General features: G+C 42.9%; 1 protein-coding gene across 2 annotated transcripts in view; it reads right to left on the minus strand.

Moving 5' to 3' along the window:
• Positions 1–13,769, minus strand: part of LOC107377567 (metabotropic glutamate receptor 1) — a 54,452-nt gene that overhangs the window by 17,902 nt on the left and 22,781 nt on the right. The gene's annotated exons all lie outside the window — the stretch shown is intronic.

Consider the following 13,769-nt stretch of genomic DNA (forward strand, 5'->3'; position numbering starts at 1 on the left):
CCCACCCATCTTGGCTAACGCCCGCACACAGGAAGGCTTTTTTATTCATTTTTCAGAGACGAGAGAGAGAGAGAGAGAGAGAGAGAGAGAGAGAGAGAGAGAGAGAGAGAGAGAGAGAGAGAGAGAGAAGAGTGTCATGGTGATAGTGACTTTGCAACATGACTGAACGTGTTCTGTTAGCCAGTCAGAAGCAAGGTGTGTGCATATATTTAACAATAATGAGCAATCCTGCAGTTTTCAGCCCGCCTCTGCACCAGCAAACTTCTGCATCTCAGAACAGGAGCATCATAGCTTTTTTAATGGCTCCTAAGGCACTGATTTACAGTAGAGAACACTGCAAATGTATTGAATAAATGAGTTAACCACACCTTTAATAATTCTGCACCAAATGATCCAGGTGATCTGCTGCATAGTGGATGTGTTTAGCATATGTGATCCTATCAACACCCTGGAGTTGTAGCAGTTTCTGTATGACAGAATGGCTAAAACTCCTCTTGATGAGTCTGATGGATCACTTCTAACTGATGCCCATATATATGCCCATTCCGCTGCAGCAACAGGAAATGAAAGCAAATGTTTACGGGGATTTCACACAGCAGTTCCATTAACAGTGGATCATTTTGCCCAGTAAATAAAAGTTTACCACGTTACTGGCTCATTTGTTTCTCCTGTTATAAAATACTAAAATGCAACTTCTTGGAAGGAATGTAGAGATACATTTTAATATGATGGACATTTCTCTAAGCAGCAGCAGCAACAAAAAAGGAATGCCAAACTAATTAACCTGAATCCCTTGCATCACACACCAGCCTTCTATATATTTTATATTTCTGCTGAGATTAGAGCGGGAGACCTGCTTGGTGTCTTATCTAAAGTCTACTGCAACAGTCTTGAATTTAAGAGAAAATAAATCTCTGTGGTACAGCCTCAACTGTAATTGTAGGCTTTACAAAATCCCCCCAGCTAGCTTGTTTGTTTGCTTGTGTAATCCCATGTGCCAGAACGTTGTCTACCCTACCAAGCTAATTTGGACATATCTGGCCAGTGGGCTCAGTGAGAAATGGAAAACATCAGCAAAAGGGACGCTGAAAAGCAAATTAGCAGATGGACAACACAGCTTAAGGCTCACTTTTCCTTCCCGTCCAAGCCAGTGAGAAGTTTTTAGCTGGTTTAATCTGTGTGTGTTTTTCTAATGTGAACTTTTGGCTGCTGCTGCTGCCTTCAAACATCTGCACCTAAACCAATTAGGTCTGCGCACCACAGTTGTACTGGGTGATGGGTAAGAACAGCTGCATGTTTCTGTTAGCGCTGCTCAAAGTCTCTGACCTTTTTGCACACAATTACTGCCAGTCAAGTAAAGAAAGCAGACATTTTGACTCATTTGTGAGAATGGATGGAAATGTAGGCTCTTTTTCAGGTAAAAAACACACATGCACAATATACTGAGCAGCAGGAAATGGGCAAAATATGGAAATGATCCTGCAGATAACATCCAAGTCAGCCAGAACGTGTTACAGCTAACCTTTGGAGGTCATCTAATGTCTGACCTCCAAATCTTATCATCTCATTACAGATATCATGCCGGCAGGTGAGGGAGCCTCCATTAAATATAATGATAGATGGGGCGACGGTGGCACAGGAGTTAAGAGCCCGCCTCGCAATCGGAAGGTCGCAGGTTCGAGACCCGCTCAGTCTGTCGCTGTCGTTGTGTCCTTGGGCAAGACACTTAACCCACATTGCCTGCTGGTGGTGGTCGGAGGGACCGGTGGCTCCAGTGCTCGGCAGCCTCGCCTCTGTCAGTGCGCCCCAGGGCAGCTGTGGCTACATTGTAGCTCATCCCCACCAGTGTGTGAATGTGTGTGTGAATGGGTGAATGACTGATTATGTTGTAAAGCGCCTTGGGGGGTTTCAGGACTCTAGAAGGCGCTATATCAAATACAGGCCATTTACCATTTAAATATAAACCATGCCTTATTGAGCCGAATCTCAGACATTAAAGCTATTAATTCAAAGAAAAAAATGTACAATTTTTTTTTCTGGGCCCTATAGGCTCATGCTGCTACACTTGTTTGTCCCCCAATTAGGGGACACTCGGGCTCGAAGCGTTAAAGTCAACAGTATGCTCTAACGCTGGGTTCACCAGAACAAAAGTTTACAATAGCAGATAAAAATAACGCACCAAGTGGGGGCCGGAAAAGTTTTGCATCAAAATGTATGCCCTATATATTAATAAATATTGTCACGCTGCACCTCTAACAAAACAGCAGAGCCTGGGCTTACAGACCATATAAACATTTTCACGTGCTCCAAATACAACTAAAGCTACAAGTAAATGAATCATAACAAATCGGTCTTCATGAAGAAAAGAAAGAAAGATAAAATTGAGTAACTTTATCCATATTAACTTTGTTACAGCAGGAGGAACAAGCGCACACAGCATTCATCTTGTAACCCTATGCAGAACGTCCCCTGAACTCTACACTACACCTCCATATATATATATATATATATATATATATATATATATATATATATATATATATATATATAAGCAGTGCTCTGCTGCCACCTAGTGTTCAGTTCAGTACGTCACATTTACATTGTTCTATGTCCGTCAAAATTTCATCAATAACACATATACTAATATTTACATGTCCCAACAAACCCCACAATGGTAATGAGACTAAAGTAATGGAATAGACCTTCTGTTTACAGAAATATACTCATTAAAGTGTGGGGATGTCATCTGTGACTCACTGACATTATTTTTGTTTTAAAAAAATGCTTGGGCGCAAATTGTCTTGAACGATTAAAACGCGATTAATCAAGATTAATTAATTACAAAGCCTCTAATTAATTAGATATTTTTTAAAATCTAGTCCCACCTCTAGTTTTTCATATATTCGCACTAATAAAACCTATTTCAGAAGTTTGAATTCTGTTTCTGAAATTCTTGTTTGGTTTCCTTCAGTTCTGTTCCTTTGACTCTGACAGGAGACACCGTGTGTGATCGCTATCTCTGCTTCTTGTGTCAGCTTCATACGTCTCCTTCCTCTAAATGAGCCCATACATCACACAAGAAGTAGTTTCAGCAGGTCTGGAATATCAGCACGCAGGAGACGAGATCCCGATGAAGCAAGATTTATTACTTAATTCTGGAATCTAAAGACAGCATACAAGATGTGACATGATCAAGCGTAAACCTGGCAGTCCTGCAAGATGCATGGTGTAAATAGAGGATTTAACAAATAAGTGAAGGAAACCAGAGAGCATTTATTCTGGGAGAGGTGGTTGCTTAGTGAGAAGTAGCTATCTGTTTACTAAATACAGGTGGTAAACAAGGAGCTGGAGATAATGATGAAGGACATCTAATAACAACAAATGAAGTAGTAAAACCACTCATTCAACAAATGAATCCAAGAACTAAAACATGATTTGGAATGAAGCGCATACTGAACTCAACAGTAAAATGACTTCAAATGTGGCAAATCATGCTAAAAGAAATGTTATATTTCATTTTAGATAACCAGAGAGGTTGGCTCTTATGTGGCTTTAGTGTTTAGAGCAGCCTGTCATGATGAGATCGCAGCGCGCACAGACTCCGAGATCTAGAGTTACACCCATTCTGGTAAAAATGTCAAATTAACAAATCACCAATGAGCATAATCTTATGAAAATTCTCATGCAATCAGTGAGCACTTAGAGTATATGCTGGGAATGAATCTCCACCTCAATAAAATCTGTCTGACTCCATTGCAACATTGAAATCAGGACTTAAAACTCACCTGTTTCAACTTGCATACCAACTCTTTCCAGAAAGTACACATTAATCCCATTTAATATTATACCACGTGGATTTTAATATTATGAATGTTCTTGCTTTTAAATTTAGTTTTATCTGTAAGGTGACCTTGGGTGTCCTTAAATTAAATGTATTCTTATTATTATTATTATTATTACTATTATTACTACGTGTAAATCACGCAGTGGCGCAGTGGTTAGAGCTGTTGCCTTGCAGCGAGAAGGTCCTGGGTTCGCTTCCCCGCATGGGATCGTTCTGCATGGAGTTTGCATGTTCTCCGTGTGCATGCGTGGGTTCTCTCCGGGTACTCCGGCTTCCTCCCACAGTCCAAAAACATGACTGTTAGGTTAATTGGTCTGTCTAAATTGTCCTTAGGTGTGAGTGTGTGTGCATGATTGTTTGTCCTGTGTGTCTCTGTGTTGCCCTGTGATGGACTGGCTCTCTGTCTAGGGAGTACCCCGCCTGTTTGCCCATTGGCCGCTGGAGATAGGCACCAGCCGATCTTGTTCTTTCTGTCACTACCCAAAGCTCATGACCATAGGTGAGGGTAGGAACGTAGATCGATCGGTAAATCGAGAGCTTCGCCTTCTGACTCCGCTCTCTCTTCACCATGATAGACCGGTACAACGCCTGCATCACTGCAGATGGAGCACCAATCCGCCTATCGATCTCACGCTCCAGTTTTCCCTCACTCGTGAACAAGACCCCGAGATACTTAAACTCCTCCACTTGGGGCAGGACCTCATCCCTGAAACGGAGAAAGCGTTCTACCCTTTTCTGATTCAAGACCATGGTCTCAGATTTAGAGGAGCTGATTCTCATCCCAGCTGCTTCACACTCGGCTGCGAACCGCTCCAGCGAAAGCTGAAGATCACGTTCTGATGAAGCCAACAGGACCACATCCTCTGCCAAAAGCAGAGACCTGATCCTCAGGCGACCAAAACAGATGCCCTCCACACAGGGCCAGATTAACACTTTGTTGTACCCTGGGCAACAATATCAAAGGGCCCCATCATCACGACCCAAGGATCACCATAATATGGTCACATACAGAATATTTTACTGTAATATGCAGTAAATATACTCTATACTTGAATGCCTGACAACACGTAACCTGCTCAGGGTAACCTTTGACCCACCTTGTGTGGACTGACCAATGAGGAGAGGGTCTTAACTTGAGACCCTCTCTTCATTGGTCAGTCTGCATGAGACTGACTCTCAACTGCTCTCAAATGACGTTCAAAGTCGTAGGCAGCGAAGCGTCTCTATGCAGTGCAAAATGTTTGTTTAAAAGGGTGACCATATTTCCATTTCCAAAACAGAGGACAGGGGATCTGTGCCTATGACGTCACACTATGGCAACGCCACACAAACCATGTTGGGACCCAGTTTTTTGTAAGAACTAAATTAATATCAGATTCTGCCAATAAAAGGCTCTAAAACAATTCATATGTAAATATTTTGCCTATTTATTACAAAATCTCATTTTTCTGCTTTAGTGCTGCAACAAGGTTTTATTAATAATACATTATTATTCCTTTTGTTTTACTACAGCATCGGTACGCTTCCTGTGCACAGATTATTAAGGATGCTTGTTTTAGCTGTGAGATTAGACGATAGGATCAATGAAAAAATAAGTTGTCCCACACTCCATGGAAACTTTCAGAGAATCCACAAATAGTGGCTTTCAAATGGTTTTGTTTCTTTTTGCAAGTTTAGAAAAGAAGCAGATGAGACAGCATGTCTGACAATTTAGTTTTTCATCTGATAATATTAGAACATGTCAGTAATGTCTGAGGGGCTTTTATAAACACTGTATAACTAACACTACTGGAGAGGGTATGAATTACACAGAGGCTTCTGGGGAGCCCAGTTATGGGGGGGGTCTGTTTTGCCTTGGCCCCCAAAATGCCTTGAAACAGCCCTGGGTGTGTGACTGAGTTTTGAAGGTGATCTGAATTGTATCAGCTGTATAAATATGACATGTGTATAACTTATTGTTTTATACAGGTAAAAACGTGTAGTGGAGATAAATCTACCTATATTTTACTTTTCAACACTTTGTTTTGTTTTCTTGTTTTTTTTGAACTATTTTCTGTCCTGTCTGTCTCTCATCTTCCTGCATCTCCTCTAAACTCTCCAGAAAATCTGCTGCCTGGATTCTTACCTTTTCACCTCATCAGTTACTTTTGAGCTGATCAAAGGGATCTCCTGACCGCAAAGCGGAGAGCGCGTTTCGATGCTGCGTTAGTGAGGTGAAATCACCGCAGCACAGGTGATGAGCTCCACAGTAGCAGAGCGCTTCAGGCACAGATAAGACAGAAAATAGAGAACATGTGCGGACATGAACGATCATGTGTTCATTATAGTTTTTTGGTTGAGCCTCTTTGAGAATGGACCGTGCGCTGGACGCAGCAGCCTAGAGGGCTGCGCAACAACGATCAGCGCTGTGCCGCTCTCTGCTCAAAAGAGTCCATGAATGATGTAATATAGGTAGAAAACTTTTTTCCAGCTCCCCTGGATGTGTAGGATATCCCGCTCCCCATAATTCGATCCCTGCTCCTGGATGAAAACCAGGACATTTTCATCAATACAAGAACGTCTGGACGCCCAGACAGAGAGTGAAAAGTGGACATGTCTGGGGAAAACAGGATGTATGGTCACACTAGTTTAATATAGATTACAGATACAGTATTTTGCTCGTGCTCTTGCTGCCCTGGGCCTGGGCCCTTCAGAGTTCTTGGACCCCTGGGCAATTGCCCAGTTGCCCATATGGTTAATCCGGCCTTGCCTCCACACCTTGGCTGCGCCTAGAAATCCTGTCCATAAAGGTTATGAACAGAATTGGTGACAAAGGGCAGCCTTGGCGGAGTCCAACTCTCACTGGGAACGAGCCCGACTTACTGCCGGCAATGCGGACCAAGCTCTGACACCGGTCATACAGGGACCTAACAGCCCGTATCAGAGGGCCTGGTACCCCATATTCCCGGAGTACCCCCACAGGGCCCCCCGAGGGACGCTGTCAAACGCCTTCTCCAAATCCACAAAACACATGTAGACTGGTTGGGCAAATTCCAACGCACCCCCCAGGATCCCCCTAAGGGTATAGAGCTGGTCCAGTGTTCCACAGCCAGGACAAAAACCACATTGCTCCTCCTGAATCTGAGGTTCAACAATCCGACGGACCCTCCTCTCCAGAACCCCTGAATAGACCTCAAAAGGAAGGCTCAGCAGTGTGATCCCCCTGTAGTTGGAACACACCCTGCGGTCCCCCTTTTTAAATAAGGGGACCACCACCCCGGTCTGCCAGTCCAGTGGGACTGCCCCCCGATGTCCACGCGATATTGCAGAGCCGCGTCAGCCAACACAGCCCCACCACATCCAGAGCCTTAAGGAACTCCGGGCTGATCTCATCCACCCCTGGAGCCTTGCCACAGAGGAGCTTTTTAACTACCTAAGTGACCTCAGCACCAGAAATTTGAAAGGCCAACCCAAAGTCCCCAGACTCTGCTTCCTCACTGGAAGACGTGTCAGTGGGATTGAGGGGGTCTTCGAAGTACTCTGCCCACCGATCCACAACGTCCTGAGTAGAGGTCAGCAGCACACCGTCCCCACTATAGATAGTGTTGGTAGTGCACTGCTCCCACCCCCCCACCCCCACCCCCAACCGGATAGTGGACCAGAATCTCCTCGAAGCCGTACGGAAGTCTTGCTCCATGGCCTCACCGAACTCCTCCCATGCCCGGGTTTTTGGCTTGGCGACCACCCGAGCCGCGTTCCGCTTGGACTGCCGGTACCCGTCAGCTGCCACTGGAGTCCTACAGGCCAAAAAGACCTGATAGGACTCTTTCTTCAGCTTGACAGCATCCCTAACCCCCGGTGTCCACCAGCGGGTTTGGAGGTTGCCACCACGACAGGCACCGACAATCCTGCGACCACAGTTCCTGTCGGCCGCCTCAACAATGGAGGCACGGAACTGGGTCCATTCAGACTCAATGTCCCCCGCCGAACATTTTGGAAGTTCTGTCGGAGGTGGGAATTGAAGCTCCTTCTGACAGGAGACTCTGCCAGATGTTCCCAGCAGACCCTCGCGATACGTTTGGGCCTGCCTGGTCTGACCGGCATCCTCCCTCACCGTCTGAGCCAACTCACCACCAGGTAGTGGTCAGTTGACAGCTCCGCCCCTCTTCACCCGAGTGTCCAAGACATGCGGCCGCAGGTCAGATGAAACAACAACAAAGTCGATCATCGAGCTGCGGGCTAAGGTATCCTGGTGTCAAGAGCACATATGGACACCTTTATGTGTGAACATGATGTTCATTATGGACAATCCATGACTGTCACAGAAGTCCAATAACAAAACACCACCCAAATTCAGATCAGGGGGGCCGTTCCTTCCAACCACACCTCTCCAGGTCCCACTGTTGTTGCACACGTGAGCGTTAAAGTCCCCCAGCAGAACGAGGGAGTCACCGGAAGGAGCGCTCTCCGGCACCCCCTTCAATGTCTCCATATTATGTAATGTATTACTAAGCAGACACCCCCACCTCCGGCGCTTTGTCCTAACTATGAGGACACTCAATAGTTAATAAGGATAATGTTAATAAAAGGACCCTTATTGTAAAGTGTTACCGATATTTCTTATACTGACATTCGCTTGACTTCAGTCGTTATTGCCAAAGTTTAAAACTATCTCTTGTGATCAACGAGCACTGAGGCCCTGTCCACACGTAGCCGGGGATCTGCCAAAACGTAGATATTTTTCTACGTTTTGGCCTGTCATCCACACGAAAACGGAGTTTTTTCACACGAAAACGGATCTTTTTAAAAACTCCGGCCAAAGTGAAGATCTGCGTTTTCTCCAATTTGGGTGTCTGCGTGTGGACGGACAAAACCGGAGTTTTAAGGTCTGCAACGTCACTTTCCGTGACAAAAACATGCTGACATCACGTGTGCGACCTGTGTTTACATTAGCCGACAGCATGGACGCCCTCAGAGCTGCGCTCGCTTTATCAATTGTCCAAGCGCTTTCTGCTTGTTTGTTTTTGCAAGCGGAATTACTGCTCCTTGCGGAAGACCACAGACGAAGGACGAGGTTAAGAACGGGGGAAGTATGCCGCCTACAGGTCTGGCATGTCCTTAACAACGTATTTATCCGGGTACGTGTGGACAGAGTTTGTTTTTAAACGAGGTGGTGTGGATGCAAGTTTTTGGAGGGGCGGATATTCGCTTTTTTTAAAACCCGGCTACGTGTGGACTAGGCCTCAGAGTATGAGTTGTGAGTGACTCTGAGCTAAAATTTAGCCCTTATATTAAAGGTTGACTGGTTTATATCCAGTGTTGTGTTAGCTGATAGTGATTAGCTGTGGTGGCCTTCTTGAAAGGTGCCGACCCCAGAGCTGTTTGTGTACATCCAATTAAGACTTTCTGAAATCCATCTAGGGGTTCTTGGACTAATTTGCAAACACACACACACACACACACACACACACACACACACACACACACACACAAAATGGGGTTCCTAAAATAATAAACAAATAAAGAAAATAAACAAATCAGAGTGCATATCACAAACACACTAATCTAGATGAGTAAATGTATTTAATGACACCTCTCCTGTGCAGGCTCTTTCGCGTTAACAGAAGGAAACAATCAGGTTTTTAAATAAAGACAGAGAGGAAAAGCCAGACAGGAAGAGTGCTGTTCAACACTCCGCATGAATAATTCACAGCACACCGAGGACATGCATGACTGTCTCACAGTGTGGTTTGTGATAAAGCAAAATGACTTTTCTGTCTTCTCACACTCCTCTCTCAGGTTGGCGCTGTCAGGCAAGACTCCAAACAGCTCATCAAAACTCACGGGCCACATGAGAGACGCCTAATGGGACAAAATCTGATTTGATGTCACCTCGATGTTCTGCGCCTTCACGCTGCATATCTGAAGGTCCATTATTACATAACCTGAGCCTTGATACACCACTGGAACACCTGTTTAAGCAGATTAAGGAGTCGCTGCTGTTCTGAGTGCGTTATTAGCTTTTGCAGATGGTTCTGTGATGACGCGGAGGCTGAATGTGAGCAATGTTTCTCGTTTTTCAGTTCAACCCTCAGCTTTTGAATCATTCTGATATATGAAGCACAATTTAAATTTTTTTGTAAATTTCCTGATTTAATGGGTGCCTGTAAAACATTCTGGTGCCTTTACATTTTAAGATTTTTTTCACCAGTTGATGAAGACTCTACACAATGAGATTCATTGGATTATTTGGGGACTTCAAATGAGTTTTTAGGGTTTTGGTGTCATTTTGTGAGTTTTCTAAGGAGCGTTTATTAAATTTTTATTTAGGTCTCTATCGTCATTTCACATTGGGGTATTTTTCTCTTTATTTTCCTCCTATTGTATTGTTTATAGCAGTCCTCCTGGTTCTACTCTACCATTCACAATTTTTCTTCATCTGTACTTTTCTTTGATCAGTCTTATAGTCCTTGCTGTCCAAACTACACTCACGTGCTCTCAAAAGAGGTCGACATCTCATTTTAATGGCAAAAATTTGATTCTTTTTTTTTTTTTTCAAAAATTGGATCCAAGTTACTTTTGCCCAGATGGCAAACACCAGATTTGACAGTACACTGTCAAAAGTTAAAGGATTATGAAAAAGCCAAATAGTTAATGTCGTGTTGTGGTTGGAGCACCCAAACACAGGAGGAGCTAAAGCAGACCGAATATTTAAGACTTCTTATTTAACTCAAAGAGGCAGGATCATTGTTATCCAGGACTGGATACGCAAACAACTACTTAGCCAAAGCCTGAGGATCTCAGTAGAGTGTTAATGATAATTGTTTAAAAAATAGCTTCCACTGATTTGATACCTGATGTAATAAAGAGACAGGAAGTAAAAACCATTAAATGAATCATTCAAACCAAACCAATCAGGAAAGAAGGTAAAGAATTGAAACAAAATGCTAACATTTAGAAATGCAAGAACATCTGTAAATCAAAACAAGAGAGCTCAACCAGTTTCCTACGCCGTTTCTCAATACCCAAGGATGCTAGTACGTTTGTGTGTACATGACAATTCAGTTTTACCAAGTATGGAAGGACAGGGACGGCATCTGGAACCATAGATATGAATAAGTAGAAGTGCCATTGGGCGCTGAAAGTGTAACACCGTCACCGCCGTTTTGGGTCACACTCTTCAAACGCAACTGTAGTCAACACAGAGTGAGCAACTATGCCCTACGGATGCAAAAACCAGCATACTATTGAAAACATATCATGTGGGATTACTGTTGACTTTTCTAGCCTACTTGTTGGGATTTTATATTTTCATTTATTTTATTCTATTATATTCACATTTTTAATAACATGCCATACAATATATATGATTTTGTTAAAGACCAAAAAAATGTGTTTTTAGTTAAGCACCTTCCTCAGTAGAAATGAATTCACTGGGGGTGAATGGAGACCCATTCAAGATGGCAGCCCGCCGCTCTGCCAGCTCCAATAGACAGCGCTAGTCCTGTAGCGTCTATGCATATGAAGTCTGTGTTTGGAACAGAACTGTATACGGTTGCATCATGGCTGCTTGTTGCTACAGTTAAAAATAAAAAAAGAACAAAAAATAAAAGTCTAGTTTGTCCCTTAAAGAGCAAGTCACCCCCTACCAAAGTATTACTCCACTCCCACTTCCTGTTCGAAAAATGCAACAAATGCTGTTGCCTAGCAGACCGAGAGGGCTGAGCCGCTAACAAATACACACACACACACAGGCTCACAACGACATTGTGACATCATATGGTACCAGCTAATGTTCTAGGGTACCTCTTAGCCAATAGCAATGGCAGATTTAAATTCAAATGCAGTGCAGAGTTTTTACCTGACAACGGCACAACACTGACAGTTTTAGTCAGAACACAAAATTTTACTAAAATGCACTAAAATGCAAAACTATTGACTACACGTGTCTGCCGCACGATTAGACATGCATTTATATAGTTTATCAGAAAAAAAGTTGATTTGGGGGTGATTTGCTCTTTAAATAACAAAACAACAAACAACACATCTGATTTGTAAAATATTTGGTCCATGTTTGATGAAAACTGATAAAATTCCGGCATTTCCTGCTGTTAAATGAAGAAAAAAGTGTATTTTTCAATAAAATAGAGCTATTTAAGGCCACACCGCTTTTATTTTGACAATGGGTTAGCTATTTGAGGGATAGTGAGGAGTCTGAGAACAAAAACAAACAAATACAACTTCAAAGGAGTGCACGCACGGCCCTAGTCTAGCTACTCCAACACACCTATTTTGTGTTACTGAGTGATTAATATAAGAACCTGAGGGTATGCTGAAGAGATGACACAACAATAAACAGGAGGAGGAGCTCAATTTTTATTTGCACAACTAATTTGTAAAACTATACAAGTTATAACCATTCTGCATCACCAAATTCAGACCCACGGTTGAACATCCAATTATCAACGCTTGATATTTGGTGAAAGTATCATTTAGTTTTTCACAATAAGATTTTTGCCAATTAATTATGTAACAGGATTACGGAACAAGACACTGTCTGATTTATCGTCTTTGCACAGACAAGAGAGAGAAAACAGCTGATAGGAGCTGCATTAGATCAGATCTCCTCTCTGTCATTTGTGAATCAGTGAATGAAGTAGATGAAGCATCCAAAATCCGGGGCAAGGCTAGGCTGGAAATAAATGAGAATTTTCTTTAAAATGACCATTTATCATCTGTAGGTGAGACCAAATCACGTTTTTTGATCATTTTGCCGTTTTCTTGGCTAGGTATTGGAGCTCACACGGCTCTGCTGGATGTTCCAGTTCCAGATTGATATTACAATTGTATATTTATGAAGCCACAAATTAATTGGCAGGGCAGAGATTTAATCACACGCGCCTTTCTCCCCTGAGGATGAGCGAGAAGAGTTACTTTAAAAAGATGAAGGGCAGGGTAGGGGGGTGAAAAGATCCGAGCTGCTTTGTGCAAATGAAAACAAATTCTTCAGCTTAACCCCTTTTCCCTTTCATATTGTTGTAAAAAGTTGTTTCCCGGCACTGGCAGCAGCGCGGCTCTGTGACGACAACACGCAGACCACGAGAGGTCTGGGGAGGCAGTGAAAGCTTTGCAGGCAGCTTTTATTTATTCATCACGCCCCAGTTTGAGTTGGGAGATCAGTGTCTTCAACGCTAACAGGGAACTCTGTTAGATTTTTTATTTATTTATTTTTTACCCCTTGAGCCGTTAAAATATTTACTTTCAAATCCCATCGCTGAGTTTGCATATCTGGTGTTTTCATTTATTAAAAAACTGTTCTTTTTGTTTTTTTGTGGCTTACTGTGTTATCTTTTCAACTTATTATAAATGATGACACGTTTCAGTCATCCAACTTTTCTTGTTTGTCCGTAAAATCTTGGAAAACAGTGACGAGAGACTTGGCAGAGTCGCAGTAACACGCACTCTGCTTCCAAACACCCTGCAGCGCCTTGTCCTAAAAGATGAAAGCCCCTTTTTTCCACTAAATGCTAGAATGCTTTAAAAGAATTACAGCTTGTATCCGTTATAAGGAACATATATGTACACTATATTTATCTGGAATTACAGCATTTTTGTAGTACTGACTAAGAACTTTAAACTACACATTCATCCATTCACTTCTATGCATTCATTTGCAGATTGAGGAACACGTGGGGTCTAGTGTCTTGAAAGCAACAACTGAATAACCATCTTGCATATCTGTTTCCCCCCTTAGATGAGAACACAAGTAAACGGGCTGGTTTTAGGAATCTGTAATTGGTTCCCTAAACACAAACAGCAACATTTATTTGGCAGACACAAACTAACTGGACTGAGAAAAGCTCAGGCAGTTCACGAGTCACCCCTTTCTGCCAAACGCCATCACAGAAACATGAAATATTTCTGAATGCAACATTATAGTAACCTC

This window comes from Nothobranchius furzeri, chromosome 2 (assembly GCF_043380555.1).
Source record: "Nothobranchius furzeri strain GRZ-AD chromosome 2, NfurGRZ-RIMD1, whole genome shotgun sequence".
Taxonomy (NCBI): Eukaryota; Metazoa; Chordata; class Actinopteri; order Cyprinodontiformes; family Nothobranchiidae; genus Nothobranchius; species Nothobranchius furzeri.